Below are 16,997 nucleotides of genomic sequence, written 5' to 3' on the forward strand. Positions count from 1 at the left end.
GGAGCTGTGTTCTTGATTTACAGGATTTCTGTTCCCAATGACCAGTGAGTGGTTCAGTGGCCTGAGTGTGGGTGGCCCAACCCCACATCACCTGGGGACTCCTTGCCCTCCATAGATGGGATACTTGTAGGTAAAAGGCTGGCACTTGGGCAGCTTGTGAAGACATGGGGGCCCAAAAGCAAATTTCCATCCCTTGGCCAAGGTGGAATAGACAGAATTGGCTAAAAAATCTCCCATGGGCCATGGCCATGGTGGACTCACTAACATTGTTACAATAGTTTATTTCTAATACTTGAAGTTTAAGGTGCCAAAGGACAATTTGTATTGGGTAGAATAATTGGCACCTATTTAGAGTGAGAGGAAGCAGGTAGGTCTCCCTCAGGCTTCTGGGCCAGGAAGTGGGTGAATGATAATGGGTACCCAAATTTAATCAGTTCAACTATAAAACATCTACTATGTGCCAGGCAGTGTGACTCATTCAGGAAATATGAAGAAGAGGGTGGAAAGTGACTAGCAGAAGAGAAATAGAACCCTAAAAACAAGTTAAGCCAAAACTAAGTGCTTCATTGACTCCATTAACCAGGGTCTTTGAAATTGTTTTAACCGTATTTTTAATTGGCACCCAGTACATACATATAAATATAACACTAAAGATACCTTTCTCCTCACTAAGGCTCTAAGGCTCAGATAGTTTTATTAACAAGTTCTACTAAACTTTTAAGAAATAATTAATTCCTGCTTTATATGTTATTTAAAAAAGACCAAAACCTGCGCCTTTTCTTTTGAGACACGGTTTCACTCTGTCACCTAGGCTGGAGTGCAGTGATGTGATCAGAGGTCACTGCAACCTCGACCTTTCAAGCTCAAGCGATCCTTCTATCTCTCATCCTCCTGAGTAGCTGGAAAAACAGGCACACTATGCCTGGCTAATTTTTGTATTTTTTTGTAGAGATAGGGTCTCACTATGTTGCCTAGGCTGGTCTCAAACTCCTGGACTCAAGCAATTTGTCCGCCTCTGCCTCCCAAAGTACTAGGATTATAGGTGTGAGCCACTGTGCCTGTTCCCACTTCTCATTCTATAAATAGATAAGGTCGATCCACCCCAACAATTATAGGCATAGTTCATTTTGAACACAGATATAAATATCTTAAATAAGATAGTTAAGAAAACCCAACTATATGATAAAAAGACACAATAATTAAATAAGACTACAATAATTAAATAAGACTTACTCATGAATGCAAGATGACACACCATCATAAATATATCAGCAGAATTTATTACATCAGCTAAGAGTAAAGTATAAAATGCAGAATTATCTGAATTGATGCAGAAAAACTTGTTGATCAATTCAACACATATATATAATAAAACTGGTTAACTGGAAATAGAAGGGAACTTCTTCAACTTGTTAAAGTTGTCTACTCTAAAAGTTATGTTAAATGTTACACAGATTAGGGGCATTTTTAATATTTTCTCTGAAATTGTAAATGATGTAAAGATGCCCATGATCACTCCTGTTAATTAACATTTGTATGTAAGCTCGTGACCAACTACAAGGAAAAAAGAATAAGTAGGAGAGGTAAGACTTGAAAGGAGATAAAACTGTTATTATTTGCAGATAATATAATCATCTGTCCAAAAAAAATCCAACTATTAGAACTAGTAAGAGAATTGAACAAAATTTTTAGATAAGAACAACTTAAGAAATCTTGGTATCTTCTACACTGACAATGCAAACTAGGAAATATAATAAAATATCATTCCAAATACCAGTCAAAACTACAGAATTTTAGGAATTAATCACTAATCCATAGAAACTTTATAGAAAAAAATTTTATTTATTTATTTTTTTGGCTGAGCACAGGGGACTTTATTGATGGTACAAGACAAGGTGGGACTTCCTAGGCCCCTTCATCTTCAGGGGGTCTTCATGGAAACTGTGAGGAGGGGAGATTCTCACTGTGACTGGGGACTGAGTGTGTCAGGGACTCCCCATCAGTAAGGGCCTTGCTCTTCCTCTCGTGCTGTCACTGGGGCTGGTGGTTCAGGGGTCTTACTCCTTGGAGGCCTTGTGGGCCATGAGGTCCACCACCCTGTTGCTGTAGCCAAATTCATTGTCATACCAGGAAATCAGCTTGACAAAGTGGTTGTTGAGGGCAATGGCGGCCCCAACATCAAAGGTGGAAGAGTGGGTGTCACTGTTGAAGTCGAAGGAGACAACCTGTGCTCAGTGTTGTAGCCCAGGATGCCCTAGAGAGAGCCCTCTGACACCTGCTTCACCACCTTCTTAAAGCCATCATATTTGGTAGGTTTTTCCAGATGGTAGGTCAGGTCCATGACTGACGTGTTGGCAGTGGGGACACAGAAGGCCATGCCAGTGAGTTTTCCGTTCAGCTCAGGGATGACTTTGCCCACAGCCTTGGCAGCGCCAGTAGAGGAAGGGCTGATGATATTCTGGAGAGTCCCACCACCGTCATGCCAGTTTCCTGGAGGAACCATCCACAGTCTTTTGAGTGGCAGTGATGGTGTGGACTGTGGTCATGAGTCCTTCCACAATATCAAAGTTGTCATGGATGACGTTGGCCAGGGGTGCTAAGCAGTTGGCAAAGCAGGAAGTATTGCTGATGATCTTGAGGCTGTTGTCATACTTCTCATGGTTCATGCCCATTACCAACATGGGGGCATCAGCAGAGGGGGCAGAGATGATGACCCTTTTGGCTCCTCCCTGTAAGTGAGCCCCAGCCTTCTCTATGGTGTTAAAGATGCCGGTGGACTTCACAATGTACTCGGCACCAGCATCACCCCATTTGATTTTGGAGGGATCTCGCTCCTGGAAGATGGTGACGGGATTTCCATTGATGACAAGCTTCCCTTTCTCAGCCTTGATGGTGCCATGGAATGTGCCATGGGTGAAATCATATTGGAACATGTAGACCATGTAGTTGAGATCAATGAAGGGGTCACTGATGGTGACAATATCCACTTTACCAGTTAAAAGTAGCCCTGCTGACCAGGCGCCCAATACAACCAAATACGTTGACTCTGACCTTCACCTTCACCACGGTGTCTCAGGGATGTGGCTGGCAGTGTGAGAGAAGATGCGACTGTCTGCTGAATTGGAGGAGGAAAGAGCTGAAAAAACAAATTAATGAGTGACACAGAAAGTTCAATGGAGAGACAACCCACGCTCTTAGATGGGACATGTTTGTATTATAAAGATGCTGGTTTTCCCCATATCAAAGTATGAATTCAAGACAATTTCAATAAAAATTCCAGTTGAATTTTTTTGAGGAAGGAAAATACGTCACCGTAATATTTATATGAAAGTTTATAGGTCCACATAAAAGTAAGTACAATTTGAAATAGAAGCACAAATAGATGAGACCTGCCCTACCAGTCTATGAAGACATATTATAGTGTTAAGATTTTAAAGAATTTGTGTTTTACCAAGAGCAGATAAATAATCGAGTGGAACAATATATTATGTTAAGAGACAGATTCCTGTATTTATATAGGCATTTAGTATATAATAAACCTGGCAACCCAAGTCAACAAAAAGTAGATTATTCAGTATTTAATGTTTGGAAAATTGGCTCAATATATGGACAAAAATATGAGAGAATTCCTACTTAACACCATACTCAAAGATGAACTTCAACTGGATTAAATATACAAATGTGCAAGATTAAACTCTAAAGTTCATACAAGATAATGTAGGGGATTATGTCAGGCTGTTCCTGCATTGCTATCAAGAAACTTGAGATTGGGAAATTTATAAAGAAAAGAGGTTTAATTGGCTCACAGTTCTATAGGCTGTACAGGACGCTTGGTGCTGGCATCTGCTCAGCTTCTTGGGAGGCCTTAGGAAGCTTACAATCATGGCAGAAGGTAAAGAGGGATCAGGCACATCACATGGCAAAAGCAGGAGCAAGTGAGAGAGAGAGTGGGGGGAGGTGCCACATGTTTTTACGTGACCAGATCTCATTAGCACTCACCATCAGGAAGACAGCACCAAGCCACAAGGGCCTGCCCCCATGACCTGACCACCTCCTGCCAGGCCCCACTTCCAGCATTGGAGGTTATAATTCAGCATGAGACTTGGGTGGGGACAAATATCCAAACTATATCAGGGATTATCTTTGTGACATAGAGCTGGGGACAAATTTCTTAAATCAAATCTCAAAAACACAATCTTTAGGCAAAAAAATTGATGGATTTATTACATTCTGATGGTGTTACAGTCAAAGTTGACAGATCAGAAAGAAGACATTTGTAATATCCAAAACCTTCAGTATCTAGTATAGATAGGATTTCTTTCAACTGACCAAGGAGGCAATGATAGAAGTTGCTGTGGTGTAAATGTTTGTTCCTTTCAAAACTCTTGTTAAAATTTAGTTGCCTTTGTAACAGTATTAAGATGCGGAACCTTTAAGACATGACTATTTGTAACAGCATTAAGATGTGAAACCTTTAAGACATAACTAGGCCATGAAGGCTCCCCACTCGTTGGTATAATTGTTGTTTTTATAAAAGAATGAGAAGTTCAGTCCCCTTTTGATCTCCCTTGCCATCTTGCATTCCCCCAGGTGATGAAACAGCAAGAAGGCCCTTGTTAGCATCTTGATATTGGACTTCCAGTCTCCAAATCTGTGAGCCAATAAATTTCTGTTCATTATAAATTACCCAGTCTCAGGTATTCTGTTACAGCAGCACAGAGTGGACAAAGACAGAAATTGATATAGAGAGTGGGATTGTTTCTATAGCAAACACTTGAACATGTGGAAGCAGCTTTGGAACTGGATAATGGGCAGAGGCTGGAAGAATTTGGAGCAGCAGATAAGAAAAAGCCTATATTGCTGAAAATGAGCATTAAAAATGATTCTGGTGAGGGCCTAAAAGATGAGAGCTATAGGGAAAGTCTGAAACTTCTTAGAGATTACTTAGATAATCTCTAAGTAGTTGTGACCAGAATGTTGGTAGAAATATGAATGGTAAAGGCAATTCTGATGAAGTCTCAGATGGAAATAAAGAACAAGGTATTGAAAACTAGAGAAAAGGCTATCCTTATTATAAAGTGGCAAAGAACCTGGTTGAATTGTGGTCATGTCCTAGGACTTCATGAAAAGCAGAAGTAGAGGGTGATGAATTAGGAAGTCTGGCAGAAGAAATATCTAAGCAGTAAAATATTCAGAATACTGCATGGCTTCCTTTAACTGCATGTAGGAAAATATGAGAAGGAAAAAATGATTTAAAGATGGAATTTATAATTAAAAGGGAAATAGAATTTAGAGATCTGAAGGATTCTCAGCTTGATCCTAATAGAGAATGAAAGAGCATTTTCAGGTGAAGAAATCAAGGCTGTGGCCGAGTGGCCATTTGATAAGGAGGTTAGTATGAACAGAATGAAGTCAAGGCTATTCATCAGGACAACGGAACAATGACCCCAAAGGTACTTCAGAGACCACCAGTACTGCCCCTCTTATCCCAGGTCCAGAGTGCCAAAACCTGGGACAAGAAAAATGGCAAAAGAGAGACCTAGAGTGCCTTCAGGAACTTGAAGTTCCCAACCGAAGGTCACGTTAAGTCTCTACTTTTGGCATTCAGGAACAGTGCTCTTTAGCCACTCAAGCTGTTGGTAAAGCAGGCCCAGATGTGGCTTGGGCCACAGCTGCAGAGGGTGCACCAGCAAACCTTGGCTGTGGCCACATGGTGCTAATTCTGCAGATTCATAGAATGCATGAGCTGTGGTAGCACGGCTTCCACCAGCTAGAATTCAAAGAAGGTTGCAAACAGCCTTGGGGACTAGACAGAGATGTCACAGGGATAGAACAACCACAGAGAGCCTCCACTAGAGCAATGACCAGAGAAACTGTGGGGCCTAAATTGCCACAGAGAGTCTTCACTAGGACAAAGCCTAGTGGAGCTGTGGGGTCAGAGCCACCCTGAGACTCTAGACCTGCAGAGCTCCCATTGTGAAACACCAGCATGGGAGAGTGAAAGACACAAGATTCCAACCTATGAGAGCTGTAGGGTGGACTGAGCCCAACAAAGCTATTAGAAAAAGGCTATCTAAAGTGCTGGGCCCAATCCCAAACCTCCCCACCATCACTGTGTCCAGAAAGCAGGACACAGAATCAAACAAAGATTATTCTCAAGCCTTGAGATGTAGTATTGTTTGCCCTAATGGATTTTGAACATGCTTACGACTTGTTACTCTTTTCTCGTTTCCTATTACTCATGTTTGAAATGGGACTGTCCCCCTTGAAAACCAGCACAAGACAAGGATGCCCGGTCTCACCACTCCTATTTAACATAGTATTGGAAGTTCTGGCCAGCACAATCAGGCAAGAAAAAGAAATAAAGCGTATTTGAATAGGAAGGGAAGAGGTCAAACTGTCTCTTTGCAGATGACATGATCCTATATCTAGAAAACCCCATCATGTCAGCAAAAAAAGCTTCTTAAGCTGATCAGCAGCTTCAGCAAAGTCTTAGGATACAGAATCAATGTGCAAAAATTGCAAGCATTCCTATACACCAACAACAGACAAGCAGAGAACCAAATCATGAATGAACTCCCATTCACAATTGCTACAAAGAGACTGAAATAACTAGGAATACAGCTAACAAGGGAAGCAAATGACCTCTTCAAAAAGAACTACAAACCACTGCTCAAGGAAATTAGAGAGCACACAAACAAATGGAAAAACATTCCGTGCTCATGGACAGGAAGAATCAATATCATGAAAATGGCCATACTGCCCAAAGTAATTTATGGATTCAATGCTATTCCCATTAAATTACCATTGACATTCTTCAGATAATTAAAAAAAAACTACTTTACAATTCATATGGAACCAAAAAAGCCCATACAGCCAAGACAACTGTAAGGCAAAACAACAAATCTGGAGGCATCACACTACCTGAATTCAAACTATACTACAAGGCTACAGTAACCAAACCAGCATTGTACTGGTACAAAAACAGACACATAGACCAATGGAACAGAATAAAGAACTCAGAAGTAAGACCACACATCTACAACCATCAGATCTTTGACAAATCTGACAAAAACAAACAATGGGGAAAGGATTCTCTATTTAATAAATAGTGCTGGGAGAACTGGCTAGCCATACACAGAAAATTGAAACAAGACCCCTTCCTCATACCTGATACAAAAATTAACTCAAGATGGATTAAAGACTTAAATGTAAAACCCAAACCTATACAAACCCTAGAAGAAAATCTAGGCAATACCAGCATGAACAAAGATTTCATGGTGAAAATATCAAAAGCAACTACAACAAAAGCAAAAATTGACAACCGGGATCTAATTAAACTAAAGAGCTTCTGCACAACAAAAGAAACTATCATCAGAGTGAACAGACAATCTACAGAATGGGAGAAAATGTTTGCAATCTCTCCATCTGACAAAGGTCTAATATCCAGAATCTACAAGAAGCTTAAACAAATTTACAAGAATAAAACAAACAACACCACTAAAAACTGGGCAAAGGACATGAACACACACTTCTCAAAAGAAGACATTTATGAGGCCAACAAACATATAAACATAAAAAGTTCAACATCACTGATCATTAGAGAAATGGAAATCCAAACCACAATGCGATACCATCTCACACCAATCAGAATGGTGATTATTAAAAAGTCAAGAAACAACAGATGCTGGGGAGGCTATGGAGAAACAGGAACACTTTTACACTGTTGGAAGGAATATAAATTATTTCAACCATTGTGGAAGACAGTGTGGTGATTCCAGCATTAGGTTGCACTGACACTGGAGACAAAAATCTATTCCTTTTACTACATCAAAATCCTTACTTATTTGAAAACAGCATTAAGTTGAACATCACCAGTTTCTTTAACCTTTCCCTCATCCTGTTTGCTCACACCTTGACCTGTATGAGTTGGCCAATGCCCTCCCACAGTGAGCCAGCAGACCCTACCACTGTTCTGGGTGAGTACATTGGGATTAACATCTCCCTTGCTTCTTGAACTTCTTTTAATGTGGTCCAAGAGCAGACTCACTGGGTTTTTGCTCAGTGGATTATGCTAGAAATTCCTGGGAAATTTCAAAGTCTCTAAATTACAAAATCCTTTAATTATAAAGCACTGTTAAGTAGTGGTATTGGATTTAGACCGTCATTTCAGACTGTTTGAGGCTTGTGTTGTTTTTGTTGTTGTTGTTGTTGTTTGTTTTAAATTCAACCCACGCTTTTACTATTTATCAGAGTTTTCTGTCTTGAATGAATGTGACCAGCAGACCATTATCTTTCAAGACTCTTTTCTAAGACTATATTGGAAACTCTGTGACATTCCACTAGAGACCACCTTCCACTCAGTATTGTTCCATCAATTAGTATTCTGACCTCATGGATACACCCAGCCATACAAACATCCACCCTATATAGACATGGTTTCCATTCACAGACAAGAATAGTAAATTTTAAAATAACAGATGTACTAAGAGGTAAATTTTATGATTGTTAATGTGATTTTTACTATACCTTCATGTAATTTTTCTTTCCATAGGAGTGCGTGTTTGAAATGAAAATGGAAATTAGGCTGGGCATGATGGCTCATGGTTGTCATCCCAACATTCTGGGAGGCTGAGGCGGGTGGATCATTTGAGGTCAGGAATTTGAGACCAGCCTGCCCAACAAGGTGAAACCTCGTCTTTACTAAAAACACAAACAAAATTAGCAGGGTGTGGTGGCAGGTGCCTGTAATCCCAGTTACTTGGGAGGCTGAAAGGAGAATCACTTGAGCCCAGGAGGTAGAGGCTGTAGTGAGGCAAGATCACGTCACTGCACTCCAGCCTGGCCAATAGAGCAACTCCTCTCAAAAAGAAAAAAAATAAATAAATTTAAAAAAAAAGGAAGAAAGAAAAAAAATTAATGGGAAAATGTGGCTGTGTATAAACTTTCACGGACAGACACATTTTCTGACAGAGCCACGTGGTGATGTGCAAACATGATTTGGATGAAGAGGAGCTGCTGGAAGCTGTGGAGTTCTTTCTGTGAAAAACGTTTAAGTGAGTCAGAATTTCTAGAGCTCAAGAGTGAGCGGGAGGAATTAGAAACAGAAGGTGCATTCATCAGGTTTGAGATGGTAACAGAGGGGCCTGGCTGACTACTCTGCACCCTGTGAGCCTAATAAATATCATTCAAATTAATGCTCTAAGAATTGTATGCGCTCCAGTTCCTTTTTCAACCAGATATAACTCGGGAGTGGATAAATGTGAGAGAATTGAGGTCAGTATTTTTTTTAAAGGAATGCAGAGGGGAGGAACAAGAGAGAGGCTGATTTAAGTCAGAGACTTGAAAGAAATGAAGGTTTGATATGAGTGTCCTTGCAGGCTGAAAACGAAACAGGGCTGAATAAGCACAGAGAGGAGGCGAGGTTCAGGCTGAGCTCCTCTCACCTGCTGTATTTACAGGAGAGAAGACGATGGGCGAAGTTAGGGAAGATATTAATTGTATATCCAAGTTAAAAATTAGTAAATATCTGTCAGATTTCAAGAATAGAGTGAGCATGAGGGAATATGAAGAAATCGAAGGAGAGACTGAACGGTGTCAAATTGTCACTTAGAATATGGGCAAAGTAGTTCCTACAGGTGGACTATTCCATACTTTAGCAGCACAGAAAGGGTGAGAACGTAAGGACTCAGAACTTGGCCTGGTCAGCAATGTGGTTTTTCGCTCTTCCTTTTTCTGCTTCTATTTTTGGAGACATAGAATGGCTCTCATATCCTATTATTACATTAGATTGCCAACAAAACAGGACAGATTTCCAATTACAGTCAATGCTAGCATAAATGAGATGTTTTATTTTCAGAAAACATTTTCTATTTACATCATGAATTGTACTTGTTTTGTTTTTTCCACCCAATTGTATGCGAAAATACCATGAGTTTTGTTATGGAATTTTTCTATTTGATTTACTTGCACACTATAGTGGCAAAGAAGTGTACTGTTTAATGAGCCTAACTGAGGTAATGATTTGTCTTCACACACAAACTGCAAAACAAAATATTAATTCACAGACCTTGGCATGCAAGTAAAGAGAACTGCTAAATCAATTGTCACCATGTCTGTAATCAATTGCTTTGTACTGCTTGGGCAGCTCTTCTGTGCAAAAATCTTCGTCTTCCTTTTGGATTAAGAAATGTGAAACCATAACAGAGTCCATTCAGACATTTACAGAAATTAACATTAATATATTGAGAAATAAAAATATAACTAAAAGGAGCATCAAGTAGAATAATTCACACTGAATTCCTTTAGTTTCTGTTGGTATGGTTATAGGCTGAGAATAACATGACCAAAGACTCTGTAAAGGCCACAGATTTCTTTGTGGAGAAAATTGTACAAGATGAATTTGAATACTGAGAAGGAAAAGTGAGTTGATAACACTGGATGGAAGAGAGAGGAGCGTGTGGGAGTAGGCTGACTGTGAGCTCCTTCCAGACTGGGCTCTGCCAATTGACGTCAGCCTGCCATGAGCCTCCCCCAGATTCTGCAGACCAGCTGGGCCGGCCAACTGTGCAGGCTGTGGAATTGGTGTTAAAATATTTGGATATGGCCATGGGGAGTGAATTGACTCTTAGAATCACAGACTGTTTTCAGTGCTAGCAGAAGCCTTGGAGATTAAACTCCTATGAGAAAGGATAGTTTCCTGAATTCATTTTTTGTCATTTATGTAAGCCAGAAGAATTTATAATTTTAAATCAGATTTGAATTTAGTAATAAATGAGTTAACAGCTTTTGAAAATAAATTATTTTGTAAGTTCATATTGTAGGGCTCAAGAATATGACACTGAGTGTATGGAGGAGAATCAGGAGATTTTTTTTAAAACTGGGAATAACATATGGAGAAAGGGGAACTTAAAGCTCAGCCACCTAGACTCAAAGTCAGTCATCGATGGATCCAGCCAATAATTATTGGGTGCTTTCTGTGGGCCAGGCCATGCTCTAGGCACTGGAACAAACTCAGTGCCACAGAAGAAAACAAATAGAACTGCTTGCACTCATGGAACTGATAGCCTAGTAGAAGAGATAGAAAATTAAAAAAAAAAAATAGACATAAATAAGTAAATTGTTTAGTCTAAGATGGAAACAGTGTTTTAAAAAAGCATGTGAGAGTATTTGGAAGAGGCGTTGGGGGACTGGGAGACTGGTGGCAATTTTAACAGAATGGTTTAGAGTATTGGTCTACTTGGGAGATAGTTATTTGGGCAATGACTTTAAGAAGGTGAAGGACTGAGCTGAGCAAACATTGGAAGGAAGAGCTCTCCAGCAGGGGAGCAGCTGCTGCAAATGCCCCAGGGCTGAACCATACGCAGGGGATTCAACAGTGAAGGGAGGTGTTGCTGTAGCAGTGAGCCAGGGCAGAAAAGCAGGAGATGGGAGCAGGGAGGGTGCTCAGAAAACCCATCAGGCCCTGAGGCCATTGTACAGCCTTATCCTTTACTCGGAATAAAATGGAGAACGATTAGAGAGTTTTAAGCAGAGAAACCAGAGTGGGGTGATCCGACTTACAGGACAGCAGCAGAGAAGGGAAAGAAGGTCCAGACTGAATATATTGCATCTCGAAGGTGGCATCAACTGGACAAGGTGAAGGAAAGAATGTGAGATGTGAGAAAATAAGATGCGTTAAGCATAACCTGATGTTTTTGGCCAGAGCTACTAGAGAGATGTTTCCATCAGCAGAAGTAGGGATTAAAGGATTAGTCTGTCACCTACTGTGTGCTAAGCCCAGGGCCAGGGACTAACTCCCTTGGCATGAGCCAGGTCAGTATTTTTTCATGTCCAGGTCATGACCTATTCGATTTTTACAAGTTAGTGATTCTTAACTAGAATTTTAAAAAATCAAATGGAATAATGTTGTGGATACTTTGCTGCTGCATCAAGACAGCTGAAGTGCTGCTGCGAATATCTGCTGCTGCTGGCTCATGGCTGCACTTTTCATTGGCTATCACGTGTGACCACAGTGAACCACTTGCCTAAGGAGAAACACAGCCAGTGGCTGGCTGATGAGAATACAAGGTTGAACCTCTTGAGTTCGGTTTGGTAAGTATCAGGAGGATCAACCCAGTTCCAGGGCTCCCCAGAGGATGGGCTGAGGCCTCAGCAATGAAAAGCTTCATCTTCTTCTTCTGGAAACAAGGCATATATCAAGGGACAAATCCTATTGAAGTCATGATGACATGCTGAGCTTGCCAAGACAATAGAGGCCTCTGAGTGAGGTGAGAGTTATCTCACACAACAGGAGACACTGGATGTTATGAAATATCTCCATTTTATACCCAGATAGATAGTTGCATGGCTTATGTGACATTTTTCAAGGAACTATGCACCATAAATCCATAGCTTCTAGATTTGTGTATGTTAAGCTAAAAACCTTCAATAGATGAGGACTCTTCTGGAAAATGTAATTATCAGGAGGTCCAGTTATAAATATGTTCAAAAAGAGATCAGACACAGTCACCTACCTATTTTCTTTCCTGGGAGTGTCTCCCTGCTGATGTTGTACTTTCCCAGGAGCTCTTTCCCCCTAGACAAAATTTAATACCCTGGCAAGAACTCTGGAAGATAATGCAAACATAAAGCCAGGCTGACTTGGGATTTTGGAAGTGATTGCTTTTTCTATTAAGTGAAATGGGAATCCCAGAACTTCCATGATAGATGGCGAAGGGAGAGATATTAGAAAAGTGGTCACAAGTGAATGTACAACCTAAGTCCAGAAAACCCACAAACTGACTATGTTTTGAGAAATGCCCATAGGACACCCTACTTACTCTATTAATATAGAATGTGCAAGGAACTTCCACTTCCAGCCCAGATAAAGTAACAGGGACTGCATTTACCCTTCCACTTTAATAACTATAAGAACAGACAAAATACACAAAACCATGGTTTACAGACATTGGATCACAGGCAGGGTAGGAATGAGATCCCAGAAAGAAGGGAGACAAATGAGGTCAGCTCTATGATTGTCTCAGCACATGACCTGGAGGCAGTTCCCAGACTGCAGGGCAGGGAGGAAAAACCAATGAGAAGAACCTGGCAGTCCTACCAACTTTAGGAGACACATATTGAACTTCAGGAAGGTCAAGGAGGCTAGAATGTGCTTGTGCAAAATATAAGAAATGATGGAATTACAGAGAGAAAGTAAGAGTTTCAGAGATTTGCAGAGGGGTTCCCCTGACTCCCTGAGTGAATACCACTCTGTACATACATGAAAGGCAATTACTTGGGGCCAAAATCAGAACAATGGCCAATAAAAAGAGTAGATATTACCATTTTTATTTTTGTAGCTCACACAGGACTTGACTAGTTCACGTATCCACTAACGAGACTGAAAGACCTCTTACTACATGAGGCATCAGACAGATCTTCATAGGGGTCCCACTTTAATACTGGGGCGCCAGGCACGGTGGCACAAGCCTGTAATCCCAGCACTTTGGGAGGCCGAGATGGGCGGATCACGAGGTCAGGAGATCGAGACCATCCTGGCTAACCCGATGAAACCCCATCTCTACTAAAAAAAAAAATACAAAAAACTAGCCGGGTGAGGTGGCGGGCACCTGTGGTCCCAGCTACTTGGGAGGCTGAGGCAGGAGAATGGCGTGAACCCAGGAGGCGGAGCTTGCAGTGAGCTGAGATCCGGCCACTGCACTCCAGCCTGGGCGACAGAGCGAGACTCTGTCTCAAAAAAAAAAAAAAAAAAAAATACTGGGGCTATATTTCAGCCCTAGATTAAAGACTGCTCTGAACTTACTCTAATACAGCTTTAAAGATAACCTCAAAAGGATACAACGAATTGTAATTTTATAAATGAAAGAAATTCAACAGTTTTTAGAAGAATACAACAAAATCCAGAAACCAACAATTTAAAATGGATGATATCCAGGAGATAATATAAAGCTAGCTAGCAGGCAAAAAACAGGAAAATATAAGTCATAATCAGGAAAACAATAAATCAATAGAAACAGAACTAGAAGTAAAAAGAGATGGAACTAACAGAAAAGGAGAATTAAAAGATATTACAAATATACTGCATATATCCATGAAAGTAGAGGTAAATATGAACATGATGTAGAAATAGAAGATATTTAAAAAATCAAAACTGAACTCTAGAGATAAAAAATTCAATATATGAAATTCATTACGTATTAGATGGGATTAATGCTACATCTTGCTGGTATTTAAAAAAATAGTAAACTTGAGAACACAGCAATAGAAACTATCTAAACTGAAACACACAGAGAATTAAAAAGCTGAAAAATGATGAGCACAGCATCACCAGCCAATGAAAAATATCAAGTAGTTTAATATAAAAGTAATTGGACTCCCAGATGATGGTGGGGAGGGAGAATAAAAAGTATTTGAAAAAATAATGGCAAAACAATTTAGAAATTTAAGAAAAACTTTAAATCTACAAATTCCAGAAACCCAGTGAGCTCCAAGCAACCAAGAAAGAAAACAAAAAGTAAGAAGAAAAGAAAACCAAAGCCATGTCAAGATATGTCATTATTAAGTTGCTAGAAACCAGAGATAAGGAGAAAATCTTACTGGTAAACAGAAAAATAAAACATTGCACACAGGAGAATTATGTTAAGGATGACATCAGACTTCTTATCAGAAACTATGCAAGCCGGAAAACAATGGAATTGTTAAATTGTTAAATAATTTAAAACCATTAAAATAAAGTTAAAATAATTAGAAAAAAATTAAGAGTAAAAGTAATTTTTCAAAAATTAAAGTTAAAAACTTTTTTTTCCAGAGAAACAAGACTTGATAGAATTTATAATCAGCAGAGCAGGAATTCAAGAAACCTTAAAAGAAGTTTTTCAAGCAAAAGGAAAATAGTTCCAGATAGAGAATTGATCTAAACAAATAAATAAGGAGTATCCCAAATGGTAAATAGGTAAGCATATGTAAACTTTTTCCTTATTTTAATTTCTTTAAAATATAATTGATGCCTTGAAGCAAAACTAACAATAATACATTGAAGGATGTATAACATATATAGAGGTGAAATGTGTGAAAAGAATGGTCCAAAGAACAGAAGGATTTAATGTAAGTAGACTGTTGTTGGGTTCTTATTTAGTACATAAGGTAAGATGTTATTTGAATGTAGATTGTGAGAAGTTCAATGCATATGTTGTAAATTCTAGAGCAACTATAAAACAAAACACGGGAAAGTATAGCTAACAAGCCACTAGTGAAAATAAAATGAAATTATTAACAAAACTCATTTAATCTGAAAGGAACAGAGAGGAGATAGGACAAACAGAAAATAGCAAAGTGATCATTTTCAATCTATCCATGTTAATAATTACATGAAATAAAAAGGGCCTAAATGCTCAAATTAAATGTCAGAGACTGTCAGACTGGATATAAAAGCAAGATATAACTATAGGCTGTCTATAAGAAACCCATTTTAGATATAAAACCACAACTTAAAAGGAAAAGGATGAAAATAATATCTCATGAAAACACTAATCAAAAGAAAGTTGGAATGACTACCTTACTGATAGTCAAATAAATATCAGGACAAGTAATATTACCAGAGACAAAATCAACATTTTACAATAAGGAAAGAAGAAATTCATCAAGAGAACATGATAGTCTAAAATGTGTTAACAGGGGTACAAATAACAAAGGTACAAAAATACATAAAGCAAGAACAGATAGAACTGGAAGGAAGAAAAGAACCCACATCTAAAGTTATAGTTGGAAACACCTACATTTCTCCCTCAGTAATGAAATAAATATAAGTGAGGTTGTAGATGATTTGAACAACATTATTGTGCTAGTTTCCCATAAGTGCTATAACAAATCGCTACAAACTTCGCCATTTAAAACAAAGCAAATTAGTTTCATCGGCTTTCACAAGCATGCCACTCTGGTGGGGGATGTTGATAATGGAGGAGGCTATACATGTGTGGGGCAGGGAATATATGGGAACTCTCTGTATCTTCATTTCAATTTTTCTGTGAACCTAAAACTACTCTAAAAATGAAGTATTGAAAAGATAAATTGGCCAAGAGATGGTCAATAAGTTAGTGGCTTCTGGGGGTTAGGGATGGTGGGGGGTGCGGGAGGTTAGGAAGAAGGGGATGAATGTGCCCATAAGGGGCAGCATAAGGAAGATCTTTGTGGTGATTCATGGAATAATTGTGTATCTTTTTTTAAAAATCTTCTTCTTCTTCTTCTTCTTTTTTTTTGACAGAGTCTTGCTCTTTTACCCAGGCTACAGTGTGTTAGTAGGAACATAGCTCACTGCAGCCTCGGATTCCTGGATTCAAGCCATCCTCCTGCTTCAGTCTCCAGGATAGCTGGGACTTACAAACACGTGTGGCCATGCCTAGCTACTTTTTAATATTTATTTATTTATTTATTTTTGTAGAGATGAGGGTCTTGCTATGTTGCCTAGACTGATCTCATAGTTCCACATCTTGGTTGTTGTGGTGATGGTTATGTGAATCTACACATGCGGTAAAATGACACAGAAATAAAACTATACGCATGTATTGAACCAATGCCAATTTTCTGGTTTTGCTATTGTACTGTATTATATAAGACATGTCGTGTGTTGTATTGTATTATATTGCATTGTATTGCACAATTGCTATTGTATTACATTATACAAGACATAAACACTGGTGGAAGCTGGGAAAGTGTACAAAGGATCTCTTTGTACTATCTTTCCAACTTCCTTTGAATCTATAATAATTTCCAAATAAATAGTTTTTTAAAATTATTCTCTTAGATTTCTGGAGGTCAGAATTCTGAAATGAGTTTCACTAGGCTGAGACTAAGGTGTTAGCAGGACCACCTCCCTCGGAGGCTCTAGGGAGCATTCATTTCCTTGCCTTTTGCACATTCTTTTTTTTTATTTTTTATTTTTTTTTATTTTTTATTTTTTATTATACTTTAAGTTCTAGGGTACATGTGCATAACGTGCA

At 39.2% G+C, this 16,997-nt stretch overlaps 1 pseudogene; it reads right to left on the reverse strand.

Annotated features, from left to right (window-relative positions):
• Positions 1 to 1,825: 1,825 nt before the first annotated feature.
• LOC105506811 overlaps positions 1,826 to 16,997 on the reverse strand; it is a 58,749-nt pseudogene continuing 43,577 nt past the window's right edge.

Source organism: Colobus angolensis, unplaced genomic scaffold, assembly GCF_000951035.1.
Source record: "Colobus angolensis palliatus isolate OR3802 unplaced genomic scaffold, Cang.pa_1.0 Scaffold14, whole genome shotgun sequence".
NCBI lineage: Eukaryota > Metazoa > Chordata > Mammalia > Primates > Cercopithecidae > Colobus > Colobus angolensis.